Raw genomic sequence first — 25306 nt, 5'->3', positions numbered from 1 at the left:
GAAGGATAGAATGCAGTGAGCTGGTAACAGTCCCACTGCTTACGAAGGAATAAGTAAAAGCCAGCAAATGGGTTGGCACTCTGTGAACACTTCTCAGGAGTGTTATAGGGCAGAGGGACTCTCCCATCCACTGTCCTCAAGCACTAATGCTGAGGACAAGCATAACAAACACAAACACATCTCTTCACCTGTCCTGGATCTATGGACCTTGTGCTATGGGACCCATGGAGGATGACTAGTAGCTCTGGTTCTGCTGGATTGGTCTGGAAATAGCTCATTTTTCAGTGTATTCATATAACAAAGTTAAAGGTTATCTAAAGGAGCAACAAGAGTTTTTTTTTTCGTTTTTTTTTTTTTTTCTGTAGAGGTGACTGCAGTAAAACGTCTTGATAGGTAGCTGAGTAGAAAGAGTCAGAGTCAGTGTATGACTGGTACACACTGAACAGCTGTGGAAGTTACTAAACTATTATACAACACTTTCCCATAGCTGTTAAGTAGCCACAGGCGGCTTCTTGAAAAAACTCTTACTACTAGCCAGGTAAGGTGGCACATGCCTTTAATCCCAGCACTTGGGAGGCAGAGGCAGGCAGATCTCTGTGAGTTCAAGGCCAGCCTGGTCTACATAGTGAGCTCCAGGCCAGCTGGGGCTACAGGGAGACCCTGTCTCAAAAAGAACCCCCTCCCCCTCAAAAAATCAACATCTTACTGCTGTAGTGTAATGGAACAAGTTTTGCATAGAAAGTAGACATGGTAAAGATCTTTGGAGACTGTGGACAGGAAGGACAACAGAACAAAAAACTGAAAAGAGGACATGGGGCATCAAGAATATTCAGATGGCATGGATTTTGTTAAATAAAACAGTAAATAAACAATGGTACTACTCTATGATAAGCCGACTCAGCAGTGTGTTCTTTTAATTCCTCCCCACCTCTCTAGTACTGGGAACTGAATCCTTAGGGTCTTGTACATGTCAGCCAAGCACTTTGCCACTGAGTCAAAATCCAAGTTCACTCACTAGCATATTAAAAAAATCAGTACCTGCAAAATCAGTTGACAGTACAGAACCACCCACATTTATTCCATGCAGCGTGGCCATAGAATACTACATTTAGGGAAACTATTGTTTTCTTTCTTTATCAGATCTTCACTGGTTATAATCAATCATTGGATCTTAAAATATTTTTAACTTCATTTTATTTATTTATTTTTATTTACTTATTTGTGTTTTGGTGTATGTGTGTGGTACATGCACACATGTACTGTGTGTAGTACACAGGCCTGTGCATGTACGTGGGTACATATGCCTGTGCACGTATGGAGATCATCAGAAGATGTTGGGTATGGCGACATACTACTCTCCTTCCTTGTTCTCTTGAGACAAGGTCTCTCACTAAAGCTAGAGTTAGGCTGCCAGTCAGCAAGCACCAATCAGCTTCTTGTCCCTGCCTCCCATAGTACAGAGATTACAGGCTGTCTGTGGTCATGTCCAGCTTTTTTATGTGAGTGTTGGGGATGTGAGTGTTGGATACTTGTACAGAAAGTAGTCTGATGTGTGAGCCAACTATCCAGCTCTTCAATAACTTAATTAATTTAATTAAAAAAGGAATCTATCAATTAATATAAAAGGTTAATTAACTTAGTCCCCTAAATTGAACCTAACTGAATATGAATCAAATTTCTTGGTAGAGAAAATGTTTTGAGATGTGTATCTTCAAATAAGCAGCCTGATACTACAAATTGGGGTGAAGTTTTTTTAATTTTAAAAATTTATTTATTTCTCAGCAGGCTGTGGTGGCACATGCCTTTAATCCCAGCACTTGGGAGGCAGCCTGGTCTACATAGTGAGTTCTAGGACAGCTGGCGCTACAGGGAGACCCTGTCTCAAAAAGACAAAAAAAAATTTATTTCTCAAACGACGTATGTTCTCCCTCCTACGTGGATCCTAGCACCAAATCCTTTTAAATTTCAGGTCCTTTTAATAAGATGATGCTAAACAGCAGTCCCTTCTGCATGAAATAACTACCATCATCATGACTTCAGCTGAGCCTGATAGCTAAACATCATCACAATTGGGCTTGTTGACAGTTGTGCTCATTCATTAAAGTAGGGCCCTTACTGGAGTATCCAGCCACTCATCCCAGCCAACTGTATGTAATTTGACACTAATCACACATGGCCTCCTGGATTTGGGGAGAGCTAAAGTATACAATCTGGGGAAGGCTAGGAAGGCATGACCCATGCTGGGTAAAGGCTTTCCAGTGTGCATACCCTCAGGTCATAGATACACCTCAGCAACCCATCAGTTACCTCGGTAAGTAAGCTCAATAAATTCATTGGTTCCCCAGTAAAACTTTAATCAAACATTGGCTTGACACTAGAACCTTGAAAGGAAATAAGCATTGCTTAGCATCCCCAGGAAAAGAAGTCTCACAGCAGATGGAAAATTTATTTGTTAGTGCCATTATGTCTCATAATTATTTTAAAAAAAGAGAAAATGAGAATGTAAAAGATGTTAAAAGGATATGGGAATGGAAATATTTTCCAAAATAGAAAAAAATGAGAAAGCTTAAGCAAGTGATGAAGTTTTGTTTAGGTTTGTTATGATTATATAAAAGATGTGACAAAATACACATAATCTTAAAATGTCTATGGTTATAGTTTAGTCAACTAGTTTAAGGAACAAAATATATATCTAATTGAAGTTTATTTGAGAATATTTGGTTTTTTACCCAAGCCTTACCTGTAAAGCACATGATAATTAAAAGTATCAGACTGGTAGAAATAACCTTATTGGATGTTTAACAGCCATAGTTTGAGGCCTATATTAATGTGGTCAGAGGGACTTAAAGGACAGTTTTTGCCCCTTGCTCTCCAAGGTTGACTAAGTTCCAGGGGACTTATGGAACATCTCTCAAAATGTCTTGTAACTGGTGAGTCACCAGTCCTCTTGTTCAGGGAGGACATGGAGACCCCACGAGATGGACTTGAACCAGTGTCCAGTCTACAAAGAGAAGGGTCAACTTAGAGGAAATATCTTATTCATGCTTCCAAGTGAAGCCAGACATGATTGAGCAAGACCTTTGACTTACCTTCACATAGATGGAACTGGTAAAAGAAAGGAGCCAGGAGCTCCTCCCAAGCCCATGTGACCCCTGAGGAACAGACCTTCAAATGACCTTAAGTGTAAAAATAAATTGATTTATTTGGGCCAACTGTATGTTCTTAAACACCCAAAAGGAAAGTATAACCAAACAGTAAACTCATCAGTATATTTCTTTAAGAGTTCGAGGGATTATACTTCCCAGACAGTAGGCTTAAGTCTATATAAAAAGTTATTTAGACAATTATTTCTCATAGATGATTTTGTTCCTAACCAGAAAGTGCTGCTCAGATGTAAGACTTCAAATCTTGGTCTCCAATACTGTAGTGCCCACCTGTAGCTAAGGGAGACAACCAGCTATTGTTCTAAAATAATGGATAAATTTGTTTTCTTCTATCTAGAAGCCTTTGAGAGGGAACTGACACTGATTCTAACCACTCCAACAGCTATCAAAATACCTGAAAGCAAATCCTGAATTCCTCATTCTAGGGTCCAGCCTTGGAAGACAAAAGGAAAATGAGGAGGAACCCAATAGAGAGATGCTTTGAGAAGCTCTTGTCAAGAAATTCCAGTGGACTCTCATATGAACATTTGAAAATTGTCCTGTTCTGACTTTTTTCTAGTTCCCTCTCTGAACTTGTAATGCTAACTACTCTGTCTTTACTTCTCCTTCACATCATCTATTCATGATTCAAAGACTTTCCCTTCTGGAGATAAGAGTTATACAATTTGGAGTTGGGTATGGTGGTGCAGGCCTTTAGTCCCAGCACTTGGGAGGCAGAGGCAGGCGGATCACTGTGAGTTCAAGACCAGCCTGGTCTACATAGTGAGTTCAGGTCAGCTGGGACTACAGGGAGACCCTGTCTCAAAAAGACAAAACAACAACAACAACAACAACAAAGTTATGCAATTTGGGAGTCTTTTAGATAGACCCACTGAAGGGGATACTCCAATTGCCTCACCCTACGTCCCTCTTCAGCATGGAAGAAGCCAGAGTGGTCTGTGTCCCGATTCCCTATTGGCAATTTGGGTAACCTCTTCAGAGGATGGTGTGGTAAGAACAGGAAGAAATTGGCTAGGCAGTTAGGGTAAAAAGAGCCCAAAGAAAAGTAGCCAGTTTCTTGGATACAACTCACAATGTTCTTGGGCCTCTTAGCAAGACCAAAAATGTCAAAAATATTTGGGAGCTTTTATCTAATCCTTAAAAGAATTTTAGGGTTACCTCTTCAAAAGGGTGAATGTTAGACTAGCCAAAAGCCCCATAAAAAAAATAAATCAAAGAAGAAGGAATCCATGAAGTTATCAGAAAAGAGTGATGGGGAGCTGTGGGAGATGTTGGAAGGGAGGGAGTGGGCATTGACTTGATCAGAACACCTTATATTCATGTATGAAATTCTCAATAAATTATTTAAAAAGTCAAAAAAATTTATTTCTATTTCATGTGTATGAATGTTTTGCATGTATGTGTATAAGTGCACCATGAATGTGCGGTACCCACAGAGGCTAGAAGAGGATATTAGAGCCCCTGGAACTGGAGTTACAGGCAGTTATGAACTACCATGCAGGTGCTGAGAACTGAACCTGGGTCCTGTACAAGAGAAGCAAGTGCGCTTAACTGAGTTATCTCTCTAGCTCATAGGGTGCTGAAATTTAAGATACTACCTCTTTGAATGTATATGATGCCTTTCTTAAAGTATTTGTAAACAAATAAACATGTAATGATAATGATCATTATAATGTTAACAATTATAACCATTGATAGATAAGAGCTTCTATGAGCCGTGTTCATCTTCTGCTCTAAGCAATTGGAGTATTTTATTCTTTTATTCTGTATAACAAACCTGGGAATTTGTAGTGTCACTGTCCTCATTCTGGGGGAGGAAATTGAAGCTGTGTAGGATAGGTGGTCTGGCATGAAAGACATGGTCAGTCAGCAACAGAACAGCACTGTATTTGCAGGCCACCTGGTTCAGGTCCATGTTCTTCTGAGAGTGGAGCCTGAATTAACACTCTGAGTCCCTGATGCTCATCCCCAGGCAGCTGGATGCTACAGACAGTGGGGAACCATTGGCTGGACCCTTGGCATGCTTTGAGCAAGGTTGGTAGCACCTCTGTTGGGATACGTCCCCTTACTTGGGTCACCCTGATGCCTGTGCCTTTTCCATAGCCTTGGGCTGCCTGGTTCTAGCCAGTGCCTTAGACTCTGTCTACCGTGTAGCAAATTCCATTGTCTTTCTATATACATAGATAACATGATGTAGAGTAACAACAGGCTTCTTCCATTCATTGATACGTTAGAAGAAATTTGGGTACCTATAGCAAACCAGCATCTTTTTTTACTGAACTCAACTTCTATTACCTTTTATTTTTATTAAGGCAAAATCTTGTCTGATACAATTTTAAAATATTTTACAGCAACATATGAAAGAAATATTATGCATTCACATAACAGAATATTATTCAACCTTACAAAGGACAAGCACGATGCCCAGGATGAGCCTTGAGGCCATTTTACTAAGTGAAATAATACAGATACAAAATGAGAAACAGTTGATTCCAGTGTGAGACATTTAAACACTCGAACTCACAGAGACAGAGAGTAGAGTGGTGGTTGCCATGGACTGAGGTTAAAGAGGAGGAGAGAGTTTTATTTAGTGGGGACCGAATTTCACTTTGGGGAGAAATTTCTGGAAATGGATGGTATTGATGGTTGTTTAACAATGTGAAAATTCTTGTGACTGCAGAACCATACACTTAAAATGGTTAAAATAGCAAGTTTTATGTTGTATGTATTTTGCCACAATTAAAAAAAGTAGTATGTGGGGGGCTGGAGAGATGACTCAGTGGTTAAGAGCACTAGCTCCTCTTGCAGAGGACCCAAATTCAGTTCCGAGCACCCACATAACAGCTAACTACAATCCGTATCTTCAGTTCCAGGAGAATCCACACACCCTCTTCTGACTTCCTTGGGTGCTGCATGACATGGGTGCACTTACATACATGCAGGCAATACAGTCATACACATAAAAATAATAAATAAAATATTTTTTAAAGTGGTATGTATTTGCGGAGACAAAATGTCAAAGTATAAAATGAAAGGTAGGTCTTCCTTCTGACCCTATCACTATGTCCCACTCTCTCAGAAGCAGGGCTGTGTTGCTTCTAGCTGGGCAGCCGCAGACTCCCTTGTATATAGAGAGGAGTGCATGTGTGCATGTGTGAAATTTCCAGTTCTGCTCTGTGCTTTGATTTTTGCACTTTCTTTCAGTATTTAGGGCTGTCCAGACTGCCATTATGCTGTTCTTTATCCAGCCAGCATCCTGTGGCTGTCCATTTCTAGTGCTATTTTCTTTCTTTTGTTTACCATTGCTAGCACCTTTATAAGTATCCTTTGTAAACACCAGTAGGCCATTTTTGATCTTTGCATTGATATTTCCCTGACCTTGTATAAATAAAAGTTGGTCAACTTCACAGGGAAGTGCAGGGAAAGGAAAGAGGGAAAAGAATTCACCAGGATAAGAAACAAAACAAAACAGTAGACAATGGATAAAGTTAAGGTGTGACAAAAGAAAGAGCTTTAGGGAAGAGTAAAGAAACAGTGAGAGTTGGTGAGCTGGCTGAGCAGGGAAGAGTGCTTGCCACCAAGCCTGATGACCATAGTTCTATCCCTGGAACCCATATGGTAGGAGAGAACTGACTGCTGTATGTTGCCCCCTGACCTCCATGTGTGCATCATAGCACACACCCTACCCCAGTAAATATACACCCCAATAAATACACAATAAAAACAAAAAAGAAGCAGAGTGAGCCCCTAAATCAGCACAGATTCCTGGATGACAAGTTTGGTTGGAAGGGAGCCTCTGTGTTCCATGTCATGTTTCATTCAAATAACAATGAACAAGTATGGAAAATGTTTGCTGTGTTCTCTGAATGGAACCCTTCTTGGAGGGTGCAAGTACTCCTTGAGAAAACCTCAGTCCTGGACCACTGGGTGTGTGCTTAGCCCTCTACCCAGCAGGGCCTCATGGCTCTGGCCTCATGCCTCTTGAGAGGAAAGGTTCATGGATTGAGCTTTGCCTGCTTTGCCTTCATCCCCAAATATATTAACTTGTTGAACTCTATTCACTTCTAGAATGTGGTCATCTGCAAAGTAACATTGGAAAGACCATACACTAAAATCTCTTACTCAGAGGACTAATAGAAAAGCTAATAGGAAGTAAGGTGGTTACATTTAGGGGAGACTGGCTTGAGTATAGAAGTCCCAGATATCCCCAAAGCCAGAGGTATAGGGTGCATCCGAGAAGAGGAACATTAGCAGAAGGTCTTTATGAAACATATCAAGGGACCTCTCCCACCCCACAAGGCAGATTCTCGTCTTTCTCCCCTGAACATATTCTAGCAGGAGATAGGAAATTAATTGCTAGTAATTAATAGATTAGAGTGGGTAGAAATAGGCCTAGATGGTGTTGGGTCATAACCTCCACACTGCAGGTGTTGTCAATGGTCCCTTCCCTACTTGGCATACAAAAAAGTGGACTTACATTGCTCAGAAAGGTGAAGGGTATCATCTTCAAGAAAACCAGCTTCTCTAAGAATATAGCAATGGGGCTGGAGAGACAGCTCAGCGATTGAGAGCACTGACTGCTCTTGCAGAGGACCTGGGTTCAATTCCACCACCCACATGGTGGCTAACAACCCTCCGTAACTCCAGTTCCAGGGGACCTAATGCATTCTTCTGACCTCCGCAGGCATTGCAAGACAGGGGTGCACTTACACACGTGCAAGCAATATACTTATAAAAAATCATAAATAATATTTTAAAAAGAATATAACAACATACTATCATTGGAAAGGGGAGCAGGAAAGACTGAATGAGACCTCTATTATTAATCTCTTCCCACGGACAGAGACTCACTCATACTAGGCAAGTGTGTTCCACCACTGAGCAGCATCTCAAGCCATACTCTTATCTTTTATCTTTGAAGCATCTATCCACTATAGCTATATCATATTCCAAGTATTATAGTTGTGCTTTTTATTTTTTACCCACTTATCAATATGGTGAGAGATACTTCCAGGTATGTCCAACCTACAGACCCAGTGCACCCCAGTATAGCTGTGAATGTGGTCCCCCACAAACTCATACTTACCTAAAAATTTTGAGAAAAAATTTGAGGGTTTTTGTTGTTGTAGTAATAACTCAATTAGACATTCTGGAGTGTGAGCTTTATAGAATGACAAGGGCTGTTGCAAAGTCAAAAGGTTGGACATGCCTATTAGTACTTACTCTTTAAATATGTAGGGATTTTTTTTTTGTACCAAGGATTTAAAGTGGAGCCTCAAGCATGCTTAACCACTGAACTATACTCTGAAGCCCTTTACTGTTAAATTTGAATCAATGGCCAAAGACCACTATATATTTAAGGAATTTTTTTTAACTTTAAAAAAAGATTATTGAGAATTTCACACATGCATATTAGGTGTTTTGATCAAAACTACACCCACTCCCTCCCCTCCAACTCCTCCCATATCTCCTCATCACTTTTTCCTGAACAACTTTGCATAAGCTCTTTCTTTGGGGGTGGGGGGGCTTCTTGCCACTCTAACACCCCCCCCCCAAGAGCTAACCCTAAAATCTTTTAGGGATTAGATGAGAGCTCCAAAATACCTTTGACTTTTTAGCCTTTACAACAGAACATGTTGTAAGAGGCCCAAGGATATTTTGTTTTTTAGCCAAGAAACTGGCTACTTTTCTTTTTACCTTAACTGCCTAGCCAATTCCTACCTCCTATTCTTATCACACCATCCCCTGAAGAGGTTACCCAAATTGCTGATAGAGAATCAGGACTCAGATTGCTCTGGCTTCTTACATGCTGAACAGGGACACAGGGTGAGGCAATTGGGGTACCCTTAAGGAAATTTTTTAAATTAAGAGCTCAAAGCAAACAAGAAGTATATTTACACACACACACACAAATGTGCACACACGTGCACACATGCATACATACACAAACACTTCAGGTATACTTCAGAGAACAAAGAAACCTTTCAAGTAAGAATAAAAAAGTTCTACTATCTTCAGGGACTCATGAAAAGATAAAGCAAGATCAGAATGCTAAAAAAAAGAACAGAGAACAAGTGAGGTGCAGTGGTGCACACTCCTAGTCCCAATATGTAAGGGGCAGAGGCAGGAGGATCTCTATTAGTTCCAGAACAGCCAGGTACATAGTGAGACCCTGTCTTAAAAAAAAAAAAAAGCAACAAAAACAAAACAACAGCAGTAAAAAAACAAGAAAACCCAACAACAAAAACCAGAGAACAATTTGAAAATTAATAATATACCGAGAATGATTTTAAATAATCAACAGTATAAAAAATTGTTAAGAACATCTGACAGAAAGAACACAAAGGCAAACAGCTCAAAACATGGCAAATATTTTTAAAAATTTTTAAGTAGTAAAATGTCATACAGGCAATGAAACATTGCCTCAGTAAACTTTATGGCTTATCTGTAAATGTTTGTATGTTCTAACATGAGGACTAAAGAAATGAACACTTGTTGAGCCCTTAGTTCCAGGCATATAATACATATTACTTTTTCTAAGATTTATTTTTATTTGTATGTGCATGAGTGGCTGTCTGCATGTATGTATGTGCAACAAATGTGTGTCTCATGCCTGAGGAGAAAAGGGCATCAGATCCCCTGGAACTGGAGTTGCAGATATTTTGAGCTGCCATATGCTTATTGGGAACCAAATCCAGGTCCTCTGCAAGAGCAGCAAATATTCTTAACCACTGAGCCATCTCTCTAACCCCCATAAAGTAAATATTATATAAATTCACATGCTAAGTGATATAATAAATACAAATGAAAATAAGGAATATTGATGTAGTTGGAAATTGTGCTAAAACTGTGTTGGGAGAATGAGAGAATGGATTTGGAGTGTTTGTGTTCAGGTCAGCGAGTGTGGCAGTGGTAAGGTCATTAAGTGCTTATGTTTAACTGAAGGAAAAGAGGAGATGCTAAGTAAAATCAACTTAGTGCCAACCTAAATACAATGTGAGGCAACCCTCTGCAGCTCTGAAATGTCAGTGGCTTCTTTCAGAAATGATTATGAAATCAGCAATAGATGCAAACTTGTAGTAATCTCTCTACCATGTAACCCTGCACACATCTCTTTACTGGGTCATGCTGTAGAAGTCACTGGACTGTACAACCCTGTTGAAGTCTCTGTACTCTGCAACCCTGTAAAAGTCTCTCTACTGGGGAAGCTGTAGGGAGGTTAGAAATGACTTCTCTAGATCTGTGGAGGGAATCCCAGTGTGGCTTTGGGGGATGGGGAGTTGAGGATTGGAATAGAGGACATAGTTAACCATTAATCTTAGAGAAAGAGGGTCTTGGATTATCTAAATGAAGTCCTCAATACATAGCCAATGCCTACTCGGCTTGTCCTTCCTCTCACTCTCACTGGCCACTTCGCTTTCATGCGGGCCTTCCACTTCAAACTAGTACACAACTCTGTTTTCGAAAGACAGCCCAAACCTTTTCATTTCATCCAGTATTCTCTTTTGTCCCTCATGTCTCTAGTCTTGTTCTAATCGACAGTCTTCACACCTACCTCTTCTGTCACTTTCTCAACCTGCAGCCATTGATTTCTATCTTTCTAGTTACTGTGTCCTTGAGGCCGGGCAGCTGCCCTCTTCAATGTCACTGGGTAGCTTTCCCCCATACTTTTTAGTTTGAAAAGTTTCTATCCTATAGTAAAACTCAAAGAGCAACAAACACAATGATTATTTTTTTCCTTCACCTTGACTTTACCAAAATGCTATCATTTTGTCATGTTTTCTTCCCACCACCCTACCCCAATCTGTGTTTGTGTTGGCAAAGCAGTTTGAAGGAAGGTTGTATTTATCATTATATTTCACTTAAATACTTTATTTCAAGTATATTAATGACTTTTTTAGATTCTGTTTTAAATTATGTGTATATGTGTCATCTGTGTGAGTGTACGCCACATACACATGGTACCCATGGAGTCAGAAGAGGTATCAGATCAAATGGAACTGGAGTTACAGATGGTTGTGAGCTGCATGATGAGTGCTGGAAACCAAGCTTGGGTCCTCAGGAAGAGCAGGAAGTGCTCTTAACCGCTGAGCCATCTCTCCAGCCACAATTTCAAATACTCTAAATACTGAAGAATGTATCACCTGAGAAAGAATGTTACTCACTACAGTATGTCATTGTTCCCAACAAATGTAACAATGATTAAATAGTCATTTAATAAGTATTCCAGAACTGGTATGGTAGTACACACCTTTAGTCCTAGCACTTAGGAGTCAGAGGCAGGTAGATCTCTGTCAGTTCCAGGCCAGCCTGGTCTACATAGTGAGTTCCAGGCCAGCTGGGTTACTGGGAGACCCTGTCTCAAAAAATACTAACAACCGCAACAAAAAAGCATTCCATAATCAAAACCTCAATTGTTCCTCAAAAGTCTTAAAATTTTATTGCTGATTGCGTTGTTTTTAATCCAGAGACCAAATTAGTTTCATATGGTGTCTTTGTTTTGTTTCTTTGATTTTTCTTAGTCTAGATTCTAGAATGTTCCACGCCTTTTGTAGAGTTGTATAATGGTTGTCATTTTTGTGAAGAATTTAAGCTAATTGCCTTGCAGAATGCCTGTCATTTTGGACTTCTTTGATTGTCCTCAAGGTTAGATAGAGGTTAAGCAATAGTTTTTGTTTTGTGTTGTGTTTTGGCCAGATCTCTGAGTAAATCAAGCTGTGTGTTTCTAGTTGCGTCATATTATGATGTCAATTTTGTCTCATTATTTGTGAAACTAAGTTTGTTTATTATTTTGTCTGCCAGATTTCTTTATTGTGAAAGTATCTTTTTCCATTTGTGGTTAACAAGTAACATTTTGAGACTGTATCCTGGTCCAGACAACTTTCTCTCATGGTTCTGAGATGCAGAGATCTTCCCTTCCTCAACCAGCTGCATCAGTGAGGATTGTAAAGCAGAAATTTTTGAATCTGTTCTTTATTACTGACATTCTTATGTGAAAAACAAAAACTCCTGTGGCTTTCTTTTTGTTCAATGTACCCAGGATTTCTTTTCCTTTTATTGTAATTCAAAGCCATCATTTTTATTTTTGTTCAAATCAATGCAAATGAGGCTGGTAGGATTCCCTTTAGGCCAGATCCTATGTCCTTCTGACAGAGGCTCACAGAGTCCTTCAGCCCCTTCTTGTTGTGTCATTTTTTTTGTCACAATAACTAAATACTCAAGCAAATCAACAGGAGGGAGAAAGATTTGGCTCATGGTTTCAGGTTTCAATACATGATCATTTGGCTCCATCACTCTGAGTCCCAGATGTCAGAAGGACATGGGCACCTTGTGGCAACCAGGAAGCCCAGAAAGTAGAATAATGATCCAGGGATAAGATCCATCCTTCAAAGGCAAGATTCCAGTGATCCACTTCCTGCAATCAGGCTCCACATCCTGGTTTCTACCACCTCCAATTAATACCATCAAATTGTGACTCCATCAATGTATTAATCCATTGATTAGGTCGTCTTCATGATCCAATCATTTTTTTCATGTGGGCCTTTTGGAGAGATGTTTTGTATCCAGATCGTAACATTTGCTTTCTGGCCCTGAGTATTCCAAGCTTGCTTTATACTTTCCTTGCTCCATGTCTGGAATTAGCCATCTCTGTGCAAAGCCTGTGTTCCTTTCAGTTGTTCGCTCTTCATGCTTTCCCTGGACCACTGGATTGTGTTACCCCGGCCACTTCCTTGAAACTCTGCCTTTTTTTTTTTCAACATTTATTTATTTATTTTGTGAATGTGTGTGTGTATGTGCATGGGTATGCATATGCCAGGGCATATGCGTGAAAGTCAGAGGACAAGTCGTAGGAGTCAGTTCTCTCCTTCTACCATGTGTGTTCCAGGGATTGATCTCAGGTCATTAGGCTTAGAGACAAGTTCCTTTACCTGATGAGCCATCTGCTGACCCAAAACTCTGTCTTCATAGGTCTTGTAATGCATTTGCTCACTGGCTGCCTTCATAGCTTTAATGACACCCCTGCACTAAAGACATTACTTTTTTGACAGACAGTGACATGCCGGGTAGAGTCACAGGACTGACCTCAGAAAGCTCACATACTCAAACATCTAGCCAGGTAGCCTTGAGATTATCTTTCAAGTAGGAAACTTAAAAAGCAGAGAGGTGTACCACAGAAGACAACACTGGCTGGGAGTCATAAATTGGTACTGTCCAGAACCCATCAGGAGTCCACTAGTCTTGACTGATCCCTGTCTCTAGTTACCACTGTAAAGCTGGCTCCTTAAGCTCCGCTTTTAGCAGGTAATCTCCCATTCTGGGAACACCTGTGGCCATCTGTTTTTGAAGAAACCAGGTTATAACCTTTTATCAGATTTCTAAGATGCTTTGAAACCCTACTTTTCATTGTGAAGACCTGTTCTCTGTGCATCAAGTTCCTATTGTCTGGAGGCAAGGCTCCCGCAGCCTGAGAGGGGTAGGCTTTGCAGTCACTGTCTCCAATACCTGGTAGCCTCAGTGCCCAGCAGGTGCTCACGTGTTAGAATGTTCACGAAAGACTCTTGGCTTTCCTCTGTATGAGGAAAGGGCTCATGCCATCTGTACTCTGAGTTTCCTCACCCAGAATGCTTTCCAAACTTTCTTAGATCTAGTTCATTCTCACCAGCTTCTGATCAAGACACTGCAGTGAGCCTGCACACACCCTTCTGCCTTCCACTCTGGCTTACATTTTTTTTTTTTTTTCAAATACAGAGCGCACTCTACAACAAGAGGAAAGCCTGTCTGGGCCTGAATGCAGAAGAAACAGTGCCTGTGTGTGTGTACGTGGTGGTGGAGGGGTTGAGGTCACATGATCAGACAAGGACATGGGTGCTGGATAGTCCAGAATGTAAGTGTTGGGAACTCAGTGAAAAAACACACAAATATATGACGTGCACATACCATAGAAGATATACAGTTTATATCCAAAAATAAATTCATGTGTAGATAAGTTCTATGAAGGAAAGTGAATCAGAGAACAGGACTTTCAGTGGGGCTGGTTCCATGAGCTGTTCGGTGAATCTTTTCTGAGGAGGTAGGATTTAAGCAGGCCGAATAACGTGAGGAACAAGTCAAGTAAAGACGCAGTGAAACAACCCAACATGGAGACAGAGAACCATCTTAGAAGCAAGCAGTGTGAAAGGACCCACTGCCTGTGAAAAGACATCCATCAAACTGGCATCCGCTTTACAACACGTTAGAATTGTTTCCCCAGGGATTGTGCCATTTGAGAAAGAGAACAAAATAGATGTCATTAGACACAAAGGCAGGGGGAGTTTCACAACTAGAGACTCTTAATGAAAGAGCTGCCTGTTCATGTATACTTCATGTAGAAGTGAAGGTTGCCGACACTCCAAGAATGAAGAAGCGTCAGTGAACAAAGAAAGTGATCAACAGGTAAATGGATACAATGAAAAACAATGGCATTTCATTCAGCCATCAAGAAGAATCAAATCAGACCAGTAAGATGGCTCAACAGTAAAGTGCTGGCTGCTAAGCCCGATGGCCTGACCTGGATCCCTTGGACCAATGTGGAGGAAGGAGAGAACCGACTTATGCAAGTTGTCTTCTGACCTCCACACTTGTGCCATGGTATGCTGACATGCATGTGCATGTACACGTACACATCCCCCACCTTCCACCCCTCCCACATATAAATAAATAAATTAGTTTTTTTTAAAGGATGAAATTACTTTGCCTGCAAGAAAATGGATGGAACTAGATGGAGAGTCTCACATGAAACAAGTCAGTCTCACAAAAGCAAGCAAGTACCACACGATTTCTCTCAGGTAAAATCTAGGAGTAATTAAAAGGCAGAAGTATTTCAAGTGTGGAAGGAAGAAGGAGAGAGGGGGAAATAATCAGCTATATTTTCGGTACTTTAAAACGTTTAGTAGTCTATGCAAATGCAAACACTGGAAGCTAGGAAGTAAGGGAGATTTGGAAACCTGGTAAAGTGTTTAAGGACCTTGTATTGAGGAAGAAGATGAAACCAGAGGTTCAGATTTAATTTAGACTTGGTAAGAAAAAGACATAGTCCCTCCTTGTTCCTTACCTCCTGCACTGGATTGAACCTTCTTCCAGAGCCATCTGTAATTACCTTGCAGTCTTTCATTAATCTTCTACTCCTCTACCACTTAACAGCCTGTCCATGCAATCAGGTGCTTCACTGCATGGTGTCACTTGTCTGCACAGTGTGGAGGGCGCTGGCTCTCCAATCCTGCTAACAGGAGTGCACTGAGAAAAGAGTGCCCATCTGATGCCTGCTCTGTGAGCATGGACACATTGCCAGCCACATGAGGGATCAATTGTCTTTTAGTTTCTAAAATAGTTGTCCCTTATCTCTTCCAGCACAAAGAACCTATGATTGATTTTACTTTTCCCCTTCCCTTCCTGAAGATCAATATGTGTCAGCAATATGGCACAGCCAATGAACACATATCAATAGCCACTTCACATTTTCTCCAGTGAGGGGTGCTCGCTTGCCTGCCCCTCACTTGTCAGCCTTACTTAAAGACTGGTCCCTGACTGGCTTTGAAGTGGATACCAGTGATTGGACGGAAGCCACAGGAGCTATTAGTCAATAGAGCCCCTTCTGCTGGCGTCTGGCCTTATTATGCTGTACAGCTGTCTTTCGGCATCCATAGAGTATTGGTTCTAGGACCCCTACAGATGCTCATGTTACTTAGATAAAATTCTAGAGTATTTGCATATATCCTGCTCACATCCTTTGGTGTGTGTTAAATCATCTCTAGAGTACATATAATATCTCATACAATGTAAGTGCTATGTGAATAGCTGTTATACTGTATTGTTTGGGGAATAAGGACAAGAACAAAATAGTCGGTACATGCTCAGTAAAGACTCAGTCATTGTAGGCATAAAAACAAAGGGCAAGGCAGTAAGAATCTATCGTGTGTTTCAGGTTGAGCTTTGTTGAACCTGCGGACGCCGTGCTGTGGAGGATCAACTGTATTTCCTACCACTCCATTCCTCTATTGTACACTAATATCTTCCTCCATGCACGCTGACTTTCTCCCTAGATTCTGAACAGTGACTTTATCCAGGCTTTGATTCTTGTATGATTCTTTGAGCCTTGCCTAGATCCTACACTTCTATATAAATGTCCCAATTTCAGATGTTTACTTCTGCCCCAGAAAGTGCTTCCTAGCCAGAATTTCTTCCCCTGACGTTTCCTCAGCCTAAGACAGCGGCTTCTTCTTAGCTTCTTGGATTCCAAGTGTACCTAACACAGCATGACAGCAAGACCCATATAATTCTGAAAGGTAAAGATTTTAGAAGTGATTTGGGATGCTGAAGGTTGTTTCAGGAGTACTGGCTCACTCTCTTTTAGCACTTTTCTCTCTAACCTTGAGGTCAGGTAATAACAAGGGTCAGAGAGCTCTCAGGCAATGGAGAACAATCAACTCTCATCTTCTCACGAACCTCCCAGCATTGATTTGATGTTACACCTCCACCTAAATTCCTGTCAGTGCAACTTTTTTCCTTCCTTTAAGCTTTTAGCTAGACACAATGCCAGTCTTGTCTTCTTGCTGACAGATAACTTCTGACGAACTAGAGTTGTGTTCCAAAGTAAGAGGCGGCATATCAGTTATCTGCAGCTGAATAACAAATTAACACAAACATAGCAGTTCCTAGTGACACATACTAGCGCGTGTATGCATGTTGGTGGTGTGGGCAAATATCAATAGCCGCCCCGTCTGTGAGTGAGGAGTCCAGTCTGGCTTAGTGGGGCCCCCAACTTCTGGCACTCTTAAAGGCTATGGTAATGTATAAACTGGAGCTGCAGCTTCATCTGAAGACTTGCTTGGGGAAGGATGACCCACTTCTATGCTTCTATGATTGGTAGCAAAATTCAGCTCCTGGAGGGTTGTTGATCTGAGGGTCTCAGTTCTCCTTTGCTCCTAGCCAGAGAGACCAATCTCAGTTCTTTATGCTAAATAGTCAGGGAAGTGAATTGTAACACTTTTGTTATAATCTATAGGCAAACACAAGTCATAGGTTATATCTATACTCAATAGAGAAAATGGCATGTGGCATGGATACCCACAGATGCAGGTGACAGAGCCCCATCTGAGAGGTGGTAAAGTATAGCAGAGAAGAGGTGGACTTTGGAGTTGGCTACCTTTCAAATTTCAGCTCCATGCTGGGCGTGGTAGCACACACCTATAATTCCAGCCTTTAGGAGGCTGAAGCAGAGAGATTGAGAGTTCAAGGCTGGTTTGGATTAATAGGGTTCCAGTATAGACCATGTTATGTAGTGAGATCTTGTTTCAATGACAAAACAAAATAATAATAATAAAAAAAAACCCTCATCTCTACCACTTTTTACTGAATATTGTGAATTTGCATTTTGGTGAGTACAAAGCCAAAACTAGTACAACAAAGACATTAAAGAATGGAGGAATACCTGTTATCTGCAGCAGGTGAGGAGAGCATGGGAGTTATTTCCTAAGCAAGACCCTCACCCAACAAAGGAAGTGTGAGCCTTTCTGTGGGGAGTCTATACAGACTCAGATAGGAGAAGGCTTTAGGGGAAAGCACATTCCTGAACCTGCTCAGTTTAGCATAATAGTTCAAGAAAGAAAGATGAGGAACATATTTTGGGGGCATGTGTAGCTCAAGGTTCATAGAGTACATGTTTGAAATGTTAAAATGACAAACAGGGATACTTTGAGGCATGTCAGTGAGTGTCATTAAGTTTTAGCTGAAAAGAGGGAAAGGATACGCTGGAGGTACATTCATACAGGAGTTTGCCTCTAGAGGTAACTGCCTTACTTAGTGGCTAACACATTTAGTGTCCATGCCTCTCTGGACAACAGTGATAGTAACTGTACCTACCTTGTAGAGTTGTGAGTACTAAATGTATTACATTGAAAGTACTCAGAAGAACCTGCTGTATGGTAAGTACCCTATAACTTTTAGCTAATTGTTAATGTTCCCTTTGCTATGCTGCTTATAGAGAGGTGAGGGTGGACCCTGGGCAGTGTTTCCTTTCTCTCTGAGATTTTCCAGTTGTAAGCAATGATCCTTTAAATCACTTCTACGTCTCTGGGCTGGGTTTTGAGATCACCACAAATTAGCTGCATATTACACATTGGGCAATTGCCTCCTATTGATTTGTCTGGTTCCTCCAGGGGAAGGTGGGGTGCCACAAATGATAAGTAAAGTGACCAAGGCCAGCCATTCAGAAAGAAGAGTCTTTGGGGACAAACTGATACTATGTCGTGTGGTTTCATCTCTAGGAACTCAAGTCAGGCCATCAAATATTAATAATGAGCATTTAGCAGGAACTTCTGACCTTTAAACACTCCTAGAGTCTGTTACTAGAGTTTCAAAGGAAAACTGTTGCCTGAAGGGGGACTTTGGAAAGCATTCTGAGATGCTCTTTAAAGATATTTTAGCTTTGTGATTGAAAAAGTAGATAGAATTGGCCCCAAGAGCAATCTCCAGGTGGAAACTGTAAGAACTTTGTTTATGAAAGTGACTTGAAGTATTAGGAAGAAGCCGAGGTTTTAAATCAACCTAGAAAAATCATCCACTATTGCAGAACTGTGAGATAATATATTTGTTTTTGTTCTCAATTCCTGATATGCAGCTCCTAAAACCCCTTGGATCTCATGCATGATGAGCAAGCAGGTCTTTTGCTACAGAGACAGCTGGTGGCCATGGGCCTCTGAAAAGCTTCAGGATGCAAGCAAGAGGTTAGACAGACTGAGGCAGGATTAGAGTGCTGCAGCTTGTGGTTCCATTCCCACCCTCTTGGGATGGGGAGGGTGGAAGAGAGCCCCAAGGTTATGTTGATTATCAGTGACCAATGATTTGTGTGTGTGTGTGTGTGTGTGTGTGTGTGTGTGTGTGTCCATGTTTGTATGTGTAAGAGTGCATGTACCTGTAGAGGTCAGGAGACAACTTGGGGTCATTCCTTAGGTGCTGTTTACCTTTTGATTTTGTTGTTATTGCTTTAAGGCAGTGTTTTTTCTTAGGTCTGCACCTCACCAAGTAGGCGAGGTTAGTTGACTAGCCATCAAGCTCAAGGGATCATCCTGTCTCCACCTCTGATTTCTTATATGGATACTGAGGATCTGATCTCAGGTTCTTATGCTTACATAGTAAGTACTTTACCCACTGTGTCATCTCCCCAAGCCACCATGCCTGACTTTTTTTATGTGGGTTTTGGGGATCAAGTTCAGGTCTTGGTGCTTGCATTTTACCAACCAAGCTATCTTCCTAGCCAATGGACAATGAGTTAACTGATTTTTCCTATATAATAAAGCTTCCATGAAAAACAAAAGAGCTGGGTTTAGTCAGCTTTCTGGTAACGGACCACACAGGGATTCCGGGGTGGGGGCGGGGGCAACATGGCACTTCAGAAAGGTCCTGAAAGCTCCTCTCAGACTTTCCTCACTCATTGCCTATGTTTGACTTTCATCTGGCTGTTCTTCAGTGGGTACATTGTAAATGTCCAGGAAAAAAAAGTCAACATGACGTAGCATTGGTTTGAGGCACTTGAATGGGGTCAGGAGGCTGCTGTTAATCATATTTCAGAAGGTCTCAGAGCTGAATCTTTCAACTGGGCTGCAGATGTCTCCCATTGATATGAGTTGACTTTTGAAACATAGTTAACCTCTGCTGACCTTTGGCACAATAGAATGTATCCCCCAAACCACCCAGAGACTGAGCCCAAGCTCAATCTCTTTCTTATAAAAAAAAAAAAAACTTTTGTCAGTGCTAGTCTTAATTCTTGACTAAAAGTGAAGATATTTCTAAGCCCTTTGCAGTTAAAAAGCTGTAAGTAAAGTCGCCATTTCATAAAACTTGGGAGCACGTTTTATTTACCTTTTTATATTTTATTAATTAATTTTGTGTGTATGTATGTGGGCACATGCACTCTGGTGTGCATATGGAGGTCAGAAGACAACTTGTGGGAATTGATTCTTCCACCGTGGATCCTGTGGATCACACTCAGGTCATCCGCTTGGCGGCAAGTGCTTTTACCTACAGAGCTATCTCCCTTGCCCAGGGAGCACATTTTCAGGATTGCTTGAAATCCGTGTTTTCTCTAATTGCAATCTTAATTGGCCCCAATGGATATAATTTTTTTTGTTGTTCTCAACGATATTGCTTTTATTCTCAGTGAAGTTAAAGCATTTTCTTGAGATCAGTGTGTTGCTGTGGGAAACTGATGAGCCTAGCAGGGGGTTATAGGAATTTGGATTCATACTGTTAGTCAAACACACAGTCACAACTTCGGACTTGTCACTGGGGTCTAAACTGGCTTGGGGGTGCTTTCTTGAGGGACTGAGCCCCTAATGTATGAGATGTGTGAGTTGTGATCTTGCCTCTAGTTAGGTAGTATCAAAACTGTCTTGAATTATAGGACATTGGGTGGTGTCTACTGGAGGATCACTTGCTTGGTATCTGGGGGAAACACTCTTCCAGTGTCAGAACTGTGAGTGCAGGAAAAGGACACTTTGGTCTTGCTTTCCTCCCCCCGCCATTCCTAATAAGGGTATCCCACCAGATTAAGGAAATAATGAGGTGGTAACAAAGCCTTCAGAACTTAAATAATGAATGAAGCCAGCTGTGGGAGTGCTTACCTGCTTTCTAGCACTTAGGAGGTAGAAGCAGGAAAATCAAGTGTTCAAGATCTTCGCCAGCTACATAGCAAATTCAGTGCCAGGCTAGGCGACAGGAGACTGTCTCAAACAAACAAAACAATAATAATATAAGATAAAATCAATTAATTAAAAGTACTAAATGAAGTTGGAATAATCACTGCAGACAACTATTTGTAAGAAGTTTGGCAAAGAACATTTTTTTTTTTTCTTTTTAAATACCGCAGCAGAATCAAAGGCCCAGGGAGGTTTCAGTCAAACAGACACAACAAACATCTGTCCCTAGGAGAAGCAGCAGAATGGCAGTTGATGTGGCAGAGGCTGAGTGCCTGGAGGAGGAGTATCCATTGGGGTTGTATTTAGCTGTAACAGAGCATCTAGCTGACTTGATTTAGACAAGTCGGAGGTTTACTAAACATATCTAACCAGAAGGTTTGGGGTGAGGGATTGTGGATGAATACTCTCATTCCAATGTGTCAAGAACAAGTCTTACTCATCTTCCTCTCTCTCCTGGGCAAGCAGCTTTCATTTTCGTGGTGTCCAGATGGCTGTTAGACCCAGCTGTCATACCTGTTTTAGTAAATTGGGGAAGGAGAAGGGCCAAAAGGCAGTGGGTAAGGAGCTAGGCTGGCCAAGCCTGAATTTTCTCAGTGATTTTTATCTCATTGGCTACAACTGTATAATACTCACTGCTAGCTGCAAGGAACCTGAGGAACGAAAGCAGCTGCCTTTCTGCCCTCTGTCAGAGAGAAAGGAAAAGGAGAGGTCTCTGGGTTTCTGAACCACAGAGTATGCCGTGGCAACACCAAGAGCTCATATGCCCTGACTACTCACATAGCTTAATACCTCTGAGCTTTCAAATGACAGTCTTTATGATTTTAAATGTCCTGCAAATTCTCAGGTGTTGAAAGGTGATGATGCTATGGAGTCTATTAGAGATGAAGACATTCTAGAGATACTTTTGCCCCTCCTTTTATCAATCAGGCTATTGAAACAATGGATCCCAAGAAACTTGGATTTCCCTAGGAATCTCATGCTGGGAGATGGAAAAGGGTGAGAGTTTGGTGCCAGTCAGAACAGGAACTTGTCTTCCTGAAAGAGAATTCACATAGCTTGTCAGATTACCTTGCAGAAGAGACTAGAGCCAAGACAATGGTGGTGGGCAGGATCATACCCTGACCAGGACTGTTAATTATGAATACCTCATGCCTTCTAGTCAAATCTAAACTTGAGTCAGGCCCCTGAAGATGGACATGGGAGGGTGGAGGCAGGTCACTGGGCTCTGTTGTTCCTTTTTCTAATGTGATCAGATGGAATAAAGCCCCTTCTTTCTGTCTTTTCATTACTTTTTAAAAACTGGCCTGTTAAGGGTGAGTGGCTGAACCTAACCTGTTAAGACTGTCAAGGCCCAGACTCTGACCTTGACAGCTCTGGTAACATCAGGAGGTGGTAGAAACCATAGGACGTGGGACCTATTGAAGGATATAAGCCTTCGGGGGTATGCTCTTGCAGAATGTATTGGCACACTGTCCCTTTGGCTCTTTCTCCTTTCTTCCTGGCCTCCATGAGGTAAGCAGTTTTGCTGTACCATATACTTCCCAACATGAGGTTCTTCCTTACCATGAGAGAAAAAAAAAGTGCCAAGTAACTGACTATGGACTGAAATCCATGAAACCATGAACCAGAATAAATCTTCAGGCTGATTATCTGAGGTGTTTTGTCATAGCAGTAGAAAGCTGACTAACACAAGGTAGCAGAACTGAACATATTTTATGCCAATAATTGCCTGAACTCGGTGTATAAAGATATCATGTCTGGTGGCCCCTTCTCAATGGCTACAAAAGAATTCCTGTGTCAGGGCTGAAGATGTAACACAGTTGGTTGAGTGCTTGCCTACTATGCATGAAGAAGCCCTGAGTTCCATCCCAGCACCAAATAAATTGGGCATGGTAGCACACATCTGTAATCTCTACCACTCCTGAGAAAGTTAGGGGGATCACAAGGTCATACTCAGTTACATAGCAAATTTGAGGCCAGTGTAGGCTATAGGAAACCTTGCCTTTTAAAAAAAATGAAAGAAATCTTATGTCTAACCCCAGGTGCTGTCATTTGCACAGTACAACTTTTAGTAAGTGCCTTACTGCCTAGTGGCCAAGAGAAATGAACATAAATATTGCCTTCTCCACCGAAACCTTGTCCTTGCAGAATGGAGACCATTACTTGTTTTCTTTCTTCTAGAAAATCCAGTGGCTGCTAGCTGACACACAGCCGTACTCAATCAATATCTGTTTCAGCAAGAACCCAGTCTTTTCCTCTCTGACTGTGTTTTTTATCTTACGGTCATAAGGCCAAGGCTAATAAAGCAACCCGCTTGCAGCTTGCATACAGCATTAGCCCTCCAGCATAGAACATTAAGATTCCACAAGCTGTACTCTGCTGTTTGGTTTCCATTGGAAGGCAAGATGTACTCATCAATAAGCCCAGTGTAAACACTCTGCTCCACAGGCTGATCAAGTGCCTGCTCAGCTGTTTGTGTCACCAGATTGTCCCCGTGACACGGGAAGCATTTGCTAACTCACTTTGACCATAGTGTTCTCATTTTGCAAAAGATCATCAAGGTACATTGCAGGACTCTCTTCTTGGGCCAGAGGACAGAGCACAGAGGTTGGAAACCGATTTTCCTCTGGCAAGGGTACATGATGAAGGCCATGGGGATCCTGAGCATGTCCCAGTTGGTGGATGGTATTGGGCGTGAAGAAAACCTGGGTAGGAAAGAGAACTATGTCTGCAAAGCTTGAATAAATCCCCTGGCCTGATTCCCGTGGAGGAAAATGCTGAGTCTTTGAGGAAAATACCTAACTGACCATTAAAGCAAGCTTACAGAGTGTTTGTAAGGAGACTACAACCGCATGTGGAACTTAACACGTGATCAAATCACTTTGACACTTTGTTGATAAGAAAAATAAAAGGCTGAACTGAATTCATCTTATATTTAGAAGGCCAGATTTTTGAAGTAGTTTTTAAAAAAAGCTATTTTGACAAAATTGTATTGCTTGCCTTGTCCCTCCCAGCCTTTGGGAACCCCAACCCTGTGAAGACTATTGATTGCTTTTTGTGTGCACGCTTCCTCACAACTCAATTAGAACACATTTTTCCAGTGGGCAACGATCTTGATCCCATTAACATTCATGAGATGAGCTTGAGTCCCACTTGTTGTTTAATAAAAGAGATAGAATCCAGGGATATTATTCAGTCTAGTAGCCTATCACCTTGGGACAGCATTACTGCTGCAATTCTATTAAAAGCACCAGCAATTGGAAGGGAAGTAGCAATAACAAAAAATTGTTGCTTTTAGGCAATGGCTAGGAAAAAAACAAACAAACCTTGTTTGTTATGGATCTCCTCCACTGACTGTTTAATCAAGAGGAGAAGCTGACATGCTCTGGGCAGATGGGGACTATGCAGTGTCTCAGAAGGACTAGATGTCAATGACTCAGCTGACAAGAAAGATTTCGGAATTCCAGCGAACTTGTCAATATTGTCTTAAGCTTCCATTTCATTCCCACGAAGCCAGACCCCCACCCACACAACCCTTCTCTTCTCTTAGGGGGCCAGTGAGCATTTTGTTAGCTTTGTGCCAGAAGTCCTTCTACACATTAGTTCACTAAATTCTGGGGTGTTTCTGTAGTGTAGAGGTCATCACACTAATACACATTATTTCACTAAATTCTCACTGTGAGCTAAGTGGAAGATATGGTAACCCAGTATTATCAATTGTGTGGCTAAGTGCCATGCCCTGGGTTGTGTATATTGCTAGTAAATGATGGAAATGGAATTGGGGTTTAAAATCAGGTCCTCGGACATCTGGAGTGATGAAGAAAGGAGCACTCACATGGACAGAGTGCCTTGGTAGGAGCTGAAAGTGAACAGAGTTGGTTAGAAAGCCCTGGGGCTGAAAGAAGGCTCTTGTGGGGCTGGGTAACAAGACCGCCATTGGCTGGATGCTCATGGATGCTCAGAGAACAGCTACCAGTGTCATCTTCCTGGGAGTTTATCATCACTTCTTTGTTACTTCCCTCACACACGTTTTCGCTGAGCCTTGCTCCCTGAAGTGAGGATTGCATCTGAAGAATAAGAGTAAGTATTCAGAGGGTTGTGTGTACAAGGCTAGATGGAGACTTCTTCCTGCTTTCCCAGATTCCTTCCTTGGTTACACTCAAACATGCCTCCCACTTCTTCTCAGTTGGGAGTTATTGCTTTATTCTGTTCACATTACCATAACGAAGTACTACACATTGTGTGCCTTAAATGCATACTTGTGTTTCTCATTGGTCCAGTTGTTGGGAAATCCAACATCAAGGTGCTAGGTAATTCCATTCCTTCCATTCCTCTTGCTGGATTGGGGTTCAGGTGGTTGTGCTTTCACTGAAAGAGAGAGAGAGAGAGAGAGAGAGAGAGAGAGAGAAA

General features: G+C 41.5%; 2 long non-coding RNA genes across 5 annotated transcripts in view; one reads left to right on the top strand and one right to left on the bottom strand.

Moving 5' to 3' along the window:
* LOC115071642 overlaps positions 1-15546 on the bottom strand; it is a 116222-nt gene extending 100676 nt beyond the window's left edge. For 2 of the 4 annotated variants that reach the window (XR_003850747.1, XR_003850748.1), the window contains exon 1: positions 15256-15546. This is a non-coding gene — a long non-coding RNA (uncharacterized LOC115071642). The remainder of the gene's footprint in view (positions 1-15255) is intronic. The other 2 variants (XR_003850749.1, XR_003850746.1) reach the window with 2 other exon arrangements.
* LOC115071643 overlaps positions 14925-25306 on the top strand; it is a 17807-nt gene continuing 7425 nt past the window's right edge. Inside the window, exon 1 of the long non-coding RNA XR_003850750.1 lies at positions 14925-14989. This is a non-coding gene — a long non-coding RNA (uncharacterized LOC115071643). The remainder of the gene's footprint in view (positions 14990-25306) is intronic.

This window comes from Nannospalax galili, unplaced genomic scaffold (genome assembly GCF_000622305.1).
Source record: "Nannospalax galili isolate Female #2095 unplaced genomic scaffold, S.galili_v1.0 scaffold298, whole genome shotgun sequence".
Classification (NCBI taxonomy): Eukaryota; Metazoa; Chordata; class Mammalia; order Rodentia; family Spalacidae; genus Nannospalax; species Nannospalax galili.
The sequence above is the reverse complement of the archived record's forward strand: the minus strand, read 5'-3'. Positions and strand labels throughout refer to the sequence as shown.